Genomic DNA, 14,762 nt, shown 5'->3' on the forward strand with positions numbered 1-14,762 from the left:
AAAAATTATTGAGACTAGAAAGGAAAAAGAATCAGAGAAAAGCAGAACAACAGTGATAGCATAAAAAATGAAATATAAAAAGAATTAAAATATTAACTTTAAGCTAGGGTAATTTTAAGCAAAAATAAGTGGGTTTTTTTTTTAAACATGACCAGTCTTGATTACTATGCAAGAATTCTGTGTAAAGCTAAAATCTGAAAAATCATTTTGCCATTTTCAATAGTTCATTGCAAAAATCTGTTAAAAGGAGAATATGAGTATTTTCACAAAAAGTTTTCCTATAAATAAGACATTTGGAGCTTTAGCTTGCTAGTATTTTAGCAACATCTTGTTTTTTGAATTCCTGTAACATGTCTAGCTTTTGACTTGGCCAATTTCTCTTACAACGTAACTTAAGAAGCACATGCATAAACATGTCTACACACAGATACTTTACATGAACAATGACACAGCTCTACAATGTATTTACATCCCTTTTCTATCTGCCTATTTGGATGGCAGAATAAAAAAACGAATTGTGAAGGTCTAGATGAAAATTGAAGAGCAGTGTATTATTGATATCTTCATGAAATACACTATGTCTCCCCCATTAAAAGATGCTTTCAGAAATGTGTTTGGCAAATTCGATATTGTTCTCATAGATCGCGATGCTTCAGAAGCATGACTTCTCTGAGGAAACACTAGATCTCATAACAGAAATATCTTTAAATCTTTTAGCTAGCCAGTCCACAGGGAAAGGTTTAAGAAAGGATCAAAGCTTGTCCTTTCAGCTTGAATTATTCCATTACAGCTGAATGTGACATAATTACAAAAGATGTTGGATGTGGAATCTCATCAGGATTATCTGACACTCATCTTTGTTGAAAAAGTCTCCCCAGCTGTTGCTCTGATCGCCCAAATGTGACAGGAGTACAGAGTACAAAAGTACTTGTAAGTGACCAGTGCTTGGGGTGAGCTTAGCTTCCTCAGGCCATTTTGTGACTTTCCACATATATCAATAGTCTGGAAAAACAGAAAACATTGTTCTGAATATAGCTCCATTGTCATCTGTAAAGCAGCTTAGAAAAAATAAAAAAGGAGCGGCAGCAAGGGGCTTATCTTTTGGCACATTTGTGTTCTGCGCAGCCAAACTCATTTACTATAAACATTTCAATCAGAAACGATCGTATGTGCTCCCATGCAAGTCTGCATATGTTCTGATTTGTTTATACAATCTCATCTTAATTTAGCTATCCCCTATCTTGATGTCTGTTAATGGCTTTGTGGGTGGAAATTCTTGTGATTGGGGATAACTCAGAAAGAGCGTTTATGACCCTGAAAATGAAAGAAGATGAATAAATATTTCATTTCCTACTATGTTTAACAAGTTCTGGTCATCAGTAAATTGAATTGAAAATTTTAAAAGGCATGTTTTTGGCAAGCATTTGCCAAAATTTCTCTTTTTAAATATCACTATGGAAGTTCAAGTGTAAAATATAACGTCAAACATAAAAATGTTGAGTAATTACTCATTCCAAAAGATTTGGGAGAAGCAAAAAAAAAAACTTTTCTTCTCTTCCTTGTCGTGGATTACATTTTCTTCATACATTATTAATGAAGTTAAACTACTAGTAACATGCCAAATGTGCTGCAAAGGAGATTTGTGTCTAATCCAGCACAAAACAGGCCCAGTCACATAATGATAGAAGAAAGAACAAATGTCAACAGTTTCACACTGGGACTAGATTAAGCAGACCGTACTTACTGATTTCTTACACAGGGATTATCTCACTTTTAGTGCTATGAGAAGGAAGGCCACACTTCTCTTATATTAACACAGAATTGCACCTGAGGATAAAAAAGAAGACTGGTTTTTACTCCGACCCAGTTCCATGGCCATGGAACCTTGATTTATTAAATACTACAGACTTAGCCATTGTTTGGATAATGGGCTACATAAAAATGTCTAATAGTGATATATAAGTATTAATACCTTAGAGATCAAATATGATATCGCTTCTCATTGAACTCCGATTAGATCGTGCTTAAAATAACTGGTGTTTACTGTTTACCCTTCTACTTGCTAGGTTCGAAAAGCCCCATGGCTTAGATCATGGTTGGATTCCTTACAGGCAATATTAATGTTGAAAGAGTTTAAGGATTTTTTCCCCCTTTAATCTCAGGAGGCTAAGGCTTGCAGCCCTTACGTAAGTGAGCTCCCGCTGACTTCAGTGAGAGTTTAGCAGTTGCATAAATATCTCAGGAGCTGGCTCCCATTCCTCATTATTAGCCTTGCTCAAAGGGTATGCATTCGCTGAAAGCGGAGTTTTCGAAGCTTTGATTATCCATGTAGACAGGATTACATCTATTATCCGGGTCTAAATTATGTGCTATTAAATTAGGCTATTCTAAAAAGTAAAGTAAATTTATTTATTCCCTTATTTATGCTTCAGGATAAAGACTTTCTGTGACCTCAAAAACTGCAATGATTAACGTTTCAGTCCAATGATTGGCCTCATTATATCAATGACAACAAAATCTACCTTTTTAAAAACTTGATCCCTAGAAAATTCTTCAAAGAATTTTATCTTAAAAGGAATTTTATCATAAGACTTCTTTTTCAATCATAAACTCTTTGTTAGTTTATCTTGGCTCTCATTCCAGCTACTCAGTATAGTGACTCAGAACCAATCGTTCAGTTAATGGGTGAAACATTTAATCACTTGGGGCTTTTTGCTTATATGGTACCAAACAACAGTCAATCATCTCGTTTGTGTGCAATTTTGAAATAACTGTTTAGAAAATTCTGGCAACAAGAAAAAAAGTGAAAGAAATTTGAGCAATAGAACAAGGGGTGGGGTAAGGCTATATTGGCTTGATTTATCAGAGAAGCAGATACGACTCACTATCATTCTATAACTGTGAACGTGCACCAAGGGGAAAAAAAAAATAGGTTTTCACCTTTAAGGAAGTCTCAGAGAGAAACACATTTCCGAGTTAAAAGTCTTTTCCCCAAATTCCTTCTCTGCTAATATTGATGATTAAGTTCTCTAAAACAAATCTTCTTCTTTGGAACTTCATCAACTCTACCTATGCCTCTGAAAAGTATTCATTTCATAAGAAAAAGTTGCACAAATCTTTCTAAAAATGCAAACAACTAGCCTATGTGGACACAGCCATATCTGTTAGTAATCATAATCATATTCCCATAGGACTAGGCAATTTTAAAGCATAATTTGTTTCATTTCTATCTAACAACAGAATCCAGTGGATTCATTAACCCTTCCTACAGGTGGGGATTCTTTATGACTTTCTGTAACACACAGCAAGAATGTAGAGGAATAGGGCACTTCTGACTGAATCTAAGAGGTTTTTGGTGGTGGTGGTGGTTGTTTTAATACTATGATAGTCATTCTGTAAATCTATAGATCTACTCCCAAGAAAACAAAGTAAAAAATTCACAATTGCTGGCATAGAATTTTGGAAAATATTTACATCCTCTTTTATCAATATTCGTTTCAGTGTTCCGAAGTGTGCTACAAGGATGACTGCTGGTATTTGCGATGGCTGTAGATAGTATCCAACTAATATTTTCACTTTAATCACATAATATGTATTTTTCAAGACTCTTCTGTGCTGTCAATTCCGACTCTAGAGACCCTATATGACAGAGTAAACTGCCCCATAGTATTTCATAGCCTGTAAATCTGCATAGGAGCAGAGCACCAAGGCTTTTCTCCCATGCAGCTGCTGGTAGGTTCCAAAAGCCGACTTTTCGGTAAGCAGCCAAGGGCTTAACCATTGCGCAACAGGGCGCCTTCTGTCAAGACGACCTTTCGTTTATGGGAAGAGATTCTGGTTTCCATTTATAGTTGTAGCTTAAAGGTTCCACCCTAAGTATGAAAATTTAATAAAAAACAAAGTGATGCCATCTAAAAACATTAATCCCGCTGCCTTCCAGTCAATTCCGACTCATAATGACTCTATAGGATAGAGTAGAACTGCCCCATAGGGTTTCCGAAGCTGTGATGTTTACGGAAGCAGGCTGTCACATGTTTCTCCTGCGGAGTCGCTGCTAATGGCAGACTCTTTGGTTAGCAGAGAGCGATTAACCACTGCGCCACCAGGGCTCCTTAAAAACGTATTATGTACCATAAGTAGCATAAGACTGGCAAAAATGTGAAGATGCTAAGAGAATGACTGAAGTTTGGGCAACACTGGTTTATTGATACTCCTTGGTGACTTGGGAGAATACAAGGGGGAATAAGGCACAAATGCTGACTTCAGAAATGTGTCATCTATGGCAGTTTTCACATACATTGTGATAGAAATTAATAGTGCTCACCAATATTTCCGCTTCTCCTCTCTTTTCAACACATTCACTTGTCACCTTAAAAGTAGGCACAGCTTGCTTTAGCAATGGAATATGAGGGAAGTGCTGTGTCTCAGTTGCAGGCAGAAGCAGATAAGAGCCAGTGTGTGACTCTCCATGTTTTCTTCTTCTGCTGAAGCAACTGTGAAAGCATTTGCTGAAATGGTAGTGCCATGAGCAGCCTGGAAAACAGAGCTGCCACATGGAGCATAACTAAACTGCTGTGTTTTGCTGTTGCTGTTGTTACCACAGCAGAGCATACCTTCACCTGATTAATACATGAATACATGTAACTAGCATAGAATAGCATCTGGTACTCTGACAACTTACGAGGTAATGAGAGAAAAGGGGGAAATAACTTCTGGCTGGACAATGAAAAAACTTTTCTTGGGAGATGGCATTTATGAGGAATGGGTCAGGACTTTGAATGTCAGAGATTGAGAGGGGCAGTCCAGGTGGAAAGGATGATGTGAATAACTCCCTGAAGGGTAAGATAAAGGGTATGAGAAGGGAAGGGTGTGCATGGGAATGGAAGCCTGTAGTGGAAACTAACATTGGAAAGACAGTTTGTGGCTGGACTGTAAACCAAACCAAACCTGCTGCCGATTCTGACTCACAGTGACCCTATAAGACAGAGTAGAACTGCCCCGTAGAGTTTCTGAGGAGCACCTGGTGTATTCAAACTGCCGACTTTTTGGTTAGCAGCTGTAGCTCTTAACCACTACACCACTAACTAGTGTTTCCATAAATGCCAGCCCATGAGCTTGGACTTGATTCTATAGACAACAGAGTCCCTGAAGGCTTTACAGGTGGAAAGTGTCATGATCAGAGCTGAACCCCAGGAGGCCAGTTTTACAGCGATGTACTAAAAGCAGAAAAAATAGTTGAAAGGTCTGCAATTTTCTGTTTGAGAAGAAATAAGGAGGACATCTTAGGACAGTGTCAGAGGTGATGGAAATGAACGGGTGAGTTCCAGACACATGTTTATGGTACAGTTGATAAAACCTTAGTAACTAATTAGATGTGAGAGAAACAAGAGAGGCAGGATTTGAAGAAAATGAATGAGTGGGCAAACTCCAGTCAAGCCAAGGAGCATGGAAGGAAAGGTTTTGTGGAATGAGATGAATGTAGATGAAGGCCTTGAATTTTAATATAGTTTTTTTTTAAAGACTTGCTATTGAGCTTCACCATGATTATAATGTCAGGGTGAACTTATTTAGATTACTTCCCCCTTAAATTAGGAGAAATAACCATTTTGACTGGTAGGAAACAGTGTAAATTATGCTGAGCTCCAAGAAGATACAATAAGATAACATCTCATTAAGATGATATAGTTGTAATCAAAAGAATATATAATTTGAACCAACTGTGCTTTTTTCAAACTGAGCAAATAGCCTATTGTTCTTATATCAAAATATTAGATGACCTAAAGTCACTTAATTCAAAATGCAATACAATGTATGGTTCTCTATCTTTTGAACTATTTAAGACTTGGCATAAAAAGAAGTAAATATTCAGAAAGAGCACACAGCATTCCTTGGGATCAAAAATGGTGAATAAGCTAAAAGTTTCCAAACTCTAACTCATTCTTTTCGTATAATGACCTTACACCCTTAGGACATACATGGTAACATCACAGTTTTTGAAAATATACATTAATAATACGTAAATATGTTCCCATCTTGAATTTTGTGGAATATACTTTAAAAAATGAAAAACAGTAACAGATTGCCTGAAAAATGAATGCAATACTAAATAACTCAAACAGAACAACTGAGATAAATTTTAAGAGACTCAGACTTTTAATTTCCATACCCTTCATAAGACAGAGGTAACAGGCAAATAAATGAAGGCTCTATCTCCCTCTTGTATCTCAATATAGGGGTCAGATCCCCCAAGACTCCCTTACTAGCTTTGCACCTCCTGAAATTAATGCTATAAGCAAAATGTCAGTTCCTCTTGTCCTATGCTCTGCCTTCCAAGTGCCTAAGCCAAATGCTGTTTCTATAGAGTTTGAAGTCAAATCTCCTCTGAAGTATTAACAGCTGGTATCTCTTGGTGTTTACTCCCAGAAATACTTGGTTTTGCATGAGGGCCTCAAAATCCAAAGATAACTTCTACAACTAATATTAGGCTACTGCACTAGGCCACGAATGCCATTAAAGCAAAGATCATACTTCGTCTGTTTTCACATATTATTTTGCATCCAGTATGTACCACAGGCATAGTCACCAGACCAGGGGTGGGTTAACCAGTAAGAAGGTATGCACAGGCTTATAGTAAGCAAGGTACCCATGGGCTTAATTATGTTTACTTACTAATCTGTAGTGCACAATTTCACATGGGTTTCACCACATCTTTAACGTGAAAAATAGGTGAAATTGTGCACTACAGATTAGTAGGTAAGCACAAGTAAGCCCATGCATACCTTGCTTATTGTTTAATTCCTCCCTGACTGACCAGCCATTTGTCAGTGGATTCCTGTGCATTGCTGTGATGCTGAACAGGTTTCAGTGGAGCTTCCAGACTAAGAAGGGTTGGAAAGAAAGGCCTGTCAATGTACTTCTGAAAATCAACCAATGAAAACCCTACGGGTTACAATGGTCTGATCCATAGCCGATCATGGAGATGGCACAGGACCAGGCAGCATTTAGTTCCATTGTACCTGGGGTCACCATTAGTCAGGGTCCAACTTGATAGCAGATAACAACAACAACCTATCACAGTGCTTAGCATACGGTAGCTTCTAAATTAATTAATTAATCTCAAATAGTTTAATTTTAGGTAGGCAATCAGGGGTACTTGAAGGCTGAGGAGACTGTCTGTTGCCCCTCAAATCATGTTGGATGGACCTTCTACTCAAAGACCCAGTCTATACCGTGAATGTGAACCCTTGGTACTAGCAGCATATCATTAGTGCAAATTCATAGCTAAAAATGGAAACCAAGGTCAAGATAAATTGAAGGAGATGTTCGAAAACAAAATTATTTGTGAAAAAGGGGGGCAAAATGTCTTCAAGAAGAAAAGGAAAAACAAGAGAAAAGAGAGGGATCTGGAGGTTAAGGTTGTGTATATACTTAGCTGGGCCATGATTCTCAGTCGTTTGGCAGTCGTATAACGTTGTGATCACTTCCATGATGAGATTTGATATAATGTGATCACCTCCATGATGGGATCTGCTTATGAGCAGCCAGTCAGTTGAAAGGGAGTTTCCTTGAGCATGTGGCAAGTGAACATTCTGGCAAGGCTCATGGGCTTTTACTCACTCTGAATCCTGCAGCTGGCTCCTTTTCATTTGACCTCTGGTTCTTGGGATTTGATCTAGCAGGTTGCCTGAGGTCTTACCTGCTGATCACAGGATTTGTTGATCTTGGCAGCCTGTCAGCAACAGCCCTGCTATCTGACCTGCTGATCTTGGGTTTGCCAACCCCTGCAGCTACTTGAATCAGGAGAAGCTTCTATCTTGACCCGTGAACTAGGGACATTCCAGCCTCTACAACCACATGAGCCATTTCCTTGATATAGATATAGATCTATATATACATATCTACATGTATATATTTGGAGCCCTGGTGGAGTGGTTAAGTGATATGGCTGCTAACCAAAAGGTCAGCAGTTCAAATCCACCAGCTGCCCCTTGGAAACCCTATGTGGCAGTTCTACTGTGTCCTATAGGGTTGTAATGGGTTGGAATCGAATTGATGGCAATGGGTTATTGTTGCTATATATATATATATTTATATGCTTTGCTGGTTTTGCTTCTCTAGAAAACCCAGCCTAAGATGGGGGGGTAGAACTTATTTAAGTTCCCTGTCTTTAGTGTGGGGAAACCCTGGTGACATAGTGATTAAGTGCTACAGCTGCTAACCAAAGGGTCAGCAGCTCAAATCCACCAGGCGCTCCTTGGAAACTCTGTGGGGCAGTTCTACTCTGTCCTGTAGGGTCGCTGTGAGTCAGAATCGACCCAGCAGCACTTGGTTTTGGTTTTTGGTGGGTTTTATCTTTGGTGTGGAAACCCTGGTGGTTAAGTTCTATGGCTGCTGACCAAAAGGTCAGCAGTTTGAATCCACCAGGCACTCCTTGCAAACCCTATGGGGCAGTTCTACTCTGTTCTGTAGGGTTACTATGGGTCAGAATCAACTCCAGGGCAATGGGTTATTGTTGTTATATATATATTTATATATTCTGCTGGTTTTGCTTCTGTGAAAACCCAGCCTAAGATGGGAGAAGGGGGGAACTTATTTAAGTTCCCTACCTTTAGTGTGAAAACCCTGGGGGTGTAGTAGTTAAGTACTACAACTGCTAACCAAAAGGTCAGCAGTTTGAATCCACCAGGCGTCCCTTGGAAACCCTACGGGGCGGTCCTACTCAGTCGTATATGGTCGCTATGAGTTGGAATTGACTTGATAGCAATGGTTTTTTGTTTGTTTGTTTTTCAGTGTAAAGACAAAATATAGGTTTTCAGGTATGGTCGGAACTATAAAGAGAATTGTCTTTTGATGATTCTGCACTCATATTATTTCCTATGTCTACAAATGTGACCAGAAAGATACACTCTACAGAGTTCTTCACACTTGAGTCTTATCTCTGAACAAAGACTAACTCCACTGCCCTGTAGTCTGCCACGCTGGGAATCCTAACTCTATCCTTCTTATTTAATACAATTTTTTTGCTCATGTTGAACATCCATGGCAAACAACAATAGCAATAGTATCTAGTTACTGCACCCAGAAAAGGTCAACCTGTTGTTTGTTTCCGTCTTGTGATGATATTGGGAGCCCTGGTGGGGCAGTGCGTAAGCCTTCGGATGCTAACTGAAAGGTCGGCAGTTCAAACTCACCAGCCCTTCCAAGGAAAAAAAATGTGGCAGCCTGCTTCCATAAAGATTTACAGCCTTGGAAATCCTATGGGGAAATTCTACTCTGTCCTATAGGGTCTTTATAAGTCAGAATCAACTACAGAAATGGGTTTGGGTTTTTTTTGGTTTATGACGATATTATGGTAATTTTTATGCCTCTGCAGGGTATCCTGCCTCCTGCATTTTACAACTGGCCTTTAGTCCACCACATAGCATTGTACTGAAATCCTGAATGCCTTGTTCTCATTACATGACAGGCACAGGTTCAATTATCACAGTTTCAGTGATGCTTATAGAGTAATGTGCTCTAATGATTTACTGTGTCATTCTGCCTGCCTGCATGTGCTAATAATAATAATAATAGCATGACTAATTAGCCCTCCTTTCTAAGTATTTTCCTACCACTAACTACCAGTTGGGAAACACAGTCAAATATGCGGATATATAAGCACTACTCTGTGATATTCTCATTTTCCCATACATTTTCATTTTTTACTATCATCACCTACTCACTTCTCTGACAACAAGCCCTTCTTTGACTACCTGCTCTCTTATACCATCAAATCTACATATGTGCTTTCTGATATTTTTACAATTCTTTTTTTACTCTTCTATCTACAAAGCTGAATGGTGTATTTACCACATACCCAGCTTTCCAATGAAATTAGTTTTTCTTTGCACAGTTGTCCATGAGTGTTGGCTCTGACTACTTTAGCTGACATCATTGAGCTAATGAGGTCAAAGCTGGTCTTCAATTCAATTCCCATGTAGTCCAATTAACTTTGATCTGTCTGTGACCAAAGATCCCAACCTAAATATGTTGCCTGAGTAGTAAATGGATGTAGTTCATCAAAAGGAGAACCAAGGAATAATAAATAGATCATCAGCCATCCATCATTCTATTGAAAATCACTTTTATATTCAGAAAAATGAATATGTGTCATATATGTATAAAAGTGGCACCCATCTGTATGTGTATGCTCTATTCAATAGCTCACTATTCGTAAAGACTAAAGAGGGACTCAGAGTCTCCAATTGTAATCTCCATGTTCAAAAAGTTAATGCTAAGTAGGACTGACAATCCTTTCCACATATTGACATAAAAGCAAAACTAAAAACAAAAACAAAACATGAAAATGGAGAAACAGATACATCTTGGTAAATTATATTCCTTTATTATTCATAGATGGATTTTACATTTTTCCATTACACAAGGCAACACTTTAATTACAGCCTGGCTACTTGCTACCCATGGCATCTCTCATGTGTTCAACTGGTACGTGCTTAGGAAATACATACCCTTTTTAATTTTGACCTAAATAAAACATAACTGAAGGAGGTAAATATGGTGTCAGACTATGTTGACTAAGTAAGTGTGAGTTTAAGGATGGTATATACTTTTTTTTTTATATACTTATGTTTCCTAAAAAGTGGTACTTATATACTGGTGATGCACAATTAATTTTACATGACACACAGATTAACATTTTTAATCTTACTAATTATCCATTTGTTTTTGCTGTAAATTGAAAATGCAACCTGGAATATCAAATTCGTGGTTTCCAATATGTTATTGTTAAGATAAAGTTAAAACACACACTCACACATACATATGAACATAAGCGATGCAGAAATATTGCAAAAATCTTGACAGTTACATGAGAATGATTAAAGTTTAGGAATTGGATATATACTCTCAAAACAAACAACCTGAAAGAAAACCTATGCTAATGGAGAATATATATTTTAAAATTACATTGGTTAGTGTATATAATAATAAAGCCAGGGTGATCCCAAGACCATCAATCAATACAATTAATTTTCACTTATTATTTTGTATGCAAAGCAGCTTCTATCCCATCTTTTCACCTATATTTTACCAAATTGGAATGGGTAGGGTACAAAATTTATAGGAATCAATGGCTGAAGTGGAAAGAATTTTGGTCACAGGTTCTTTGCAAGAGGAAAATTATCTGTATCAAATCACTTTTATGAGGATTCTTAAATGCCAACTGTCCACCCACTAGCTGGAGCCAACTGACTGCAGCCTTATCCCACCACCTCAGTACCAGCTTAGTTCCAGTCCATACATAGATCTAGGTAAGAAACTCTATACCTCATAGGCTCTGCCTCATTGAAACCCAAGTGGCTAGGCTAGGGAACCCTACACTGCCAGCTCCATTGCCACAAAAGGAATCTATAACAAGTGGCCAAAGGTCAAAGTCTGGTTTAACTACCTATCTTTCTTCACATAATATTAGCTTAACATTTTTGACTGAAGGAGAAGATATGAAAATGCTCTGACACAGAAAGCATCTTGGCCTGTTCAAGAATTTAAGAGGACAGTGTGACAAAATACAGTGAGTAAGGGATAGATGTCCCACGATGGTGTTATAGAGGTAGGCAGGGACACAGTCATACAGGGCCTTAAATGTGTAATGTGTTTGGATTTTATTCTAAGTGTAGTAGGAAGTCACTGAAGAGTTTTAAACAGGGTAATGAAATGATCTTATTTTGATATATAGAGGTATTTCTGGATACTACGTGGAGAATTAATAGGAAGGGGGAAGATAAGAGTGTTGGAGGGGAGATTGGTCTGAGACTATTAAACTAGTTCATATAATAAATGACAATGGTCTGGGATAGAGTGCTGGCAATGGATAAAGAGATAAGTGGATGGCAAGTTAGTAGAAGACAGGAAAGAAGCATAATTTCTAGACTTTTATTAGATTTTGTTGAGATGATGAAGAGTTGGAAGAAACAGATTTGACTGCAAGGAAATCAAAATTTCAGTTTGAAATATGTTAAATTTAAGATACAGTAAGATTTAAAATGGTGATGTCAAGTAGATAGTTGGATATAAAAGTCTGGAGATCAGAGGAAAGGTCTGAGCTAAAGACATAAATTTTGAACTCATTAGTATGTACGGTATTTAAAGCCATGGGATTGGATGAAAATAACTTAGGGAGAGAGTATAAACAGTTAAGAAAAGAGAACCCAGGGCAAAGCTCTCAGCAGATTGAGGACGAAGAACCAGCAAAGACACAAGGCACACTGAGGGAGGCATGGGGAAATCAGGGGGACCACGGTATTACGGAAACCAGAAAAGAGATTGTTCAACAAGGAGAAAATAGTCAAGGGTGCCAAATGCTACTGACAGGGTAAAATGTTACCACAGAGTTACTGGGCCCTTGGCAGAGCAGTTTCAGTGGAATGGCAGGGATGAAAGCCAGATGGAAGAAGTTTGAAGAATATAATGAAGGTACAGAAATGGAGACAGAGTGCATAGATAGTTCTTTTGAAGAGTTTGTTTATGTAAAAAAGTAGAGAAAAATTGTGGGGTCAAGAGAAGTTTTTGTTTTCTTGCTTTTGTTTGTCTTGGGACAAGTTGGCTGAATGGATTGTGGAAGTTGGCAATGCCACAATCTTCCCAGCGTGTTCAATTCGGACTTCTCGATCTTGTCCACACTCACAAGCATTCAGTTCATCCACAAGCAGGCAGTTCTTCCAATAAAAAACACAAATGCCATTGGTAAACATCTACTTGATGTTCCTCAAAGTATCTTTTCCAGATTATTTGGTTGACTAATTGAAGAAATATTTTCATTTATAATTAAAAAACAAGTTATAGTTTTTATAGTAAAAAATTTAATTTTCTACCAATAATAAGGGTCTTTCCACCATATTTTAGGTTAATCCACCAGTCGCTCCTTGGAAACCCTATTGGGCAGTTCTATTCTGTCCTGTAGCATCGCTATGGGTCAGAATCAAGTCAACAGCAATGAGTTTGGTTTGGTTTTGGTTTTAGTCAAACGCACTAAATCAAAACCGTCCTTCCTCTTTTTTAGTGAGAGGAAATAATACTTTTTGTGAGAGGTATTTTTAGATTCATGGTATTTGCTGAGATTTTGATCCCACAGTTCTTATGCAGGCAGACATGTGTGTTAAAAACCTGCAGGACATATACCAAGGTAAGACTTGAAATCTACTCAAATAATAATAAAGTACTTAAAATAATTAAGCAGCTCATAATGGCAACTTCATCTTTAACATTGCATAAAAATTATAGCTATCAGTACATGAAATGAATTACATCTGACTTTTTTTTGCATTAAAAAACAGTTCATTCTTAAAGTAATCAATGAAAGGTAAAATCTGTGGAGAGACAAGATCTCTACTCCCAGACAAATATAATAGCTTAATTTCCCTGATTATTTTTAAAGGGTAAAAAACCTTTTTGAATGTATAATTTATTATTAAAGGTATATTTTAGAAATAAAAAGGAACCACCCAAACATAAAATTACCCAGAGAAAATCTGCTTTAAAGAAGGCATATCTTGAATTCAGCATGGCATTCAACATGCATGATTTCTCACACTGTCTTCATCCAACAAAATAGAAGTTGAGGCCAGATTATAGCAATCAAATATGGAACCATTTGAACAGCTACTCACAAAAAGAATTTTTACTGAGGGACTGACAACAACCTGAAGAAAAATTTATAGAATCGTCCTTTATAATCCTGTCCTGTAACATATTTCTATCAAATAATTCAATGAAAATATAGAAACTATCTATGAAATGTATGAATCTAACAAACCTAAGAGTTACAGCCAAAACACTGTACCTCAGATCAGTTTTCAACAATTGTAATAGGCTAGAATTCTGGGCTGAATTTACAGAGTTATAGATTTAACAAAGAAGAACAGTCTTCTTGTGTTAAAAGGAATTCTTCACTAAGTAGAGAAGCTGTTTTTTGTCCAGCCAAATACCTTAATAGTTTCTTTGCCCAAAAAAAGGGTGAAGCCTCATGGAGGGCCACATGTCTCTGGAAATGAAGAGAAAAGGGAGGGTTGGACCTGGAGGCCAGAAAAGAGGAAAAAGGAGAGGACCCAGCAGCTTGATGTCAACTTAGGCTCTATGCCAAGAAGCGGACCTACAAGGAACTCTGAGTAGCAAGAATGAGAATGAAACCTTTAAGGTCTAATATCTATTTTTGGTTACTGTTAAGTTGCATGTTACCTCCTTCCGTAACTTTAGACCTTCATTAAAAGTCTACACACATGGTGGAGCTTTTGGGGAGTGCAAGAATTGAGGTGTCCAACATAGGACAACAGGGCACAGAAAAAGGACAGCCACATGGAAGATAGGATTCATACTGGAGTTGAGAGTTCAGTAGAAATAGAGAAGATCAATCAGAGGTGACCAATCACAGCATGTAGTTCCCCCAAAAGATCTTGAACATATTGAGAAGGACGATGTGATTTCCTCCATTCTTGGAATAGAATCCTGCCAATTTTATTTGAATATGAAAGTTGACCCCAGCAGGCTGGAGGACTTGGAAGATATCTAGTTACCTATGTGTAAAGTTCAAAATAGTGTCTGGCACCTAACAGGACCTGAATACACCTTGGCTGACTTTTTTTTTTTCCAGTTAACAATCCCACAGGAATACAGAATGGGAAAAACTTCAGTTACTAGTAGTTTGCATGAAAAAGATTAAGGGATTTTATTTGGTGAAAAGTTCAATATTAGTCAACACTGTTCCCCAA

This window comes from Loxodonta africana, chromosome 5, assembly GCF_030014295.1.
Source record: "Loxodonta africana isolate mLoxAfr1 chromosome 5, mLoxAfr1.hap2, whole genome shotgun sequence".
Classification (NCBI taxonomy): Eukaryota; Metazoa; Chordata; class Mammalia; order Proboscidea; family Elephantidae; genus Loxodonta; species Loxodonta africana.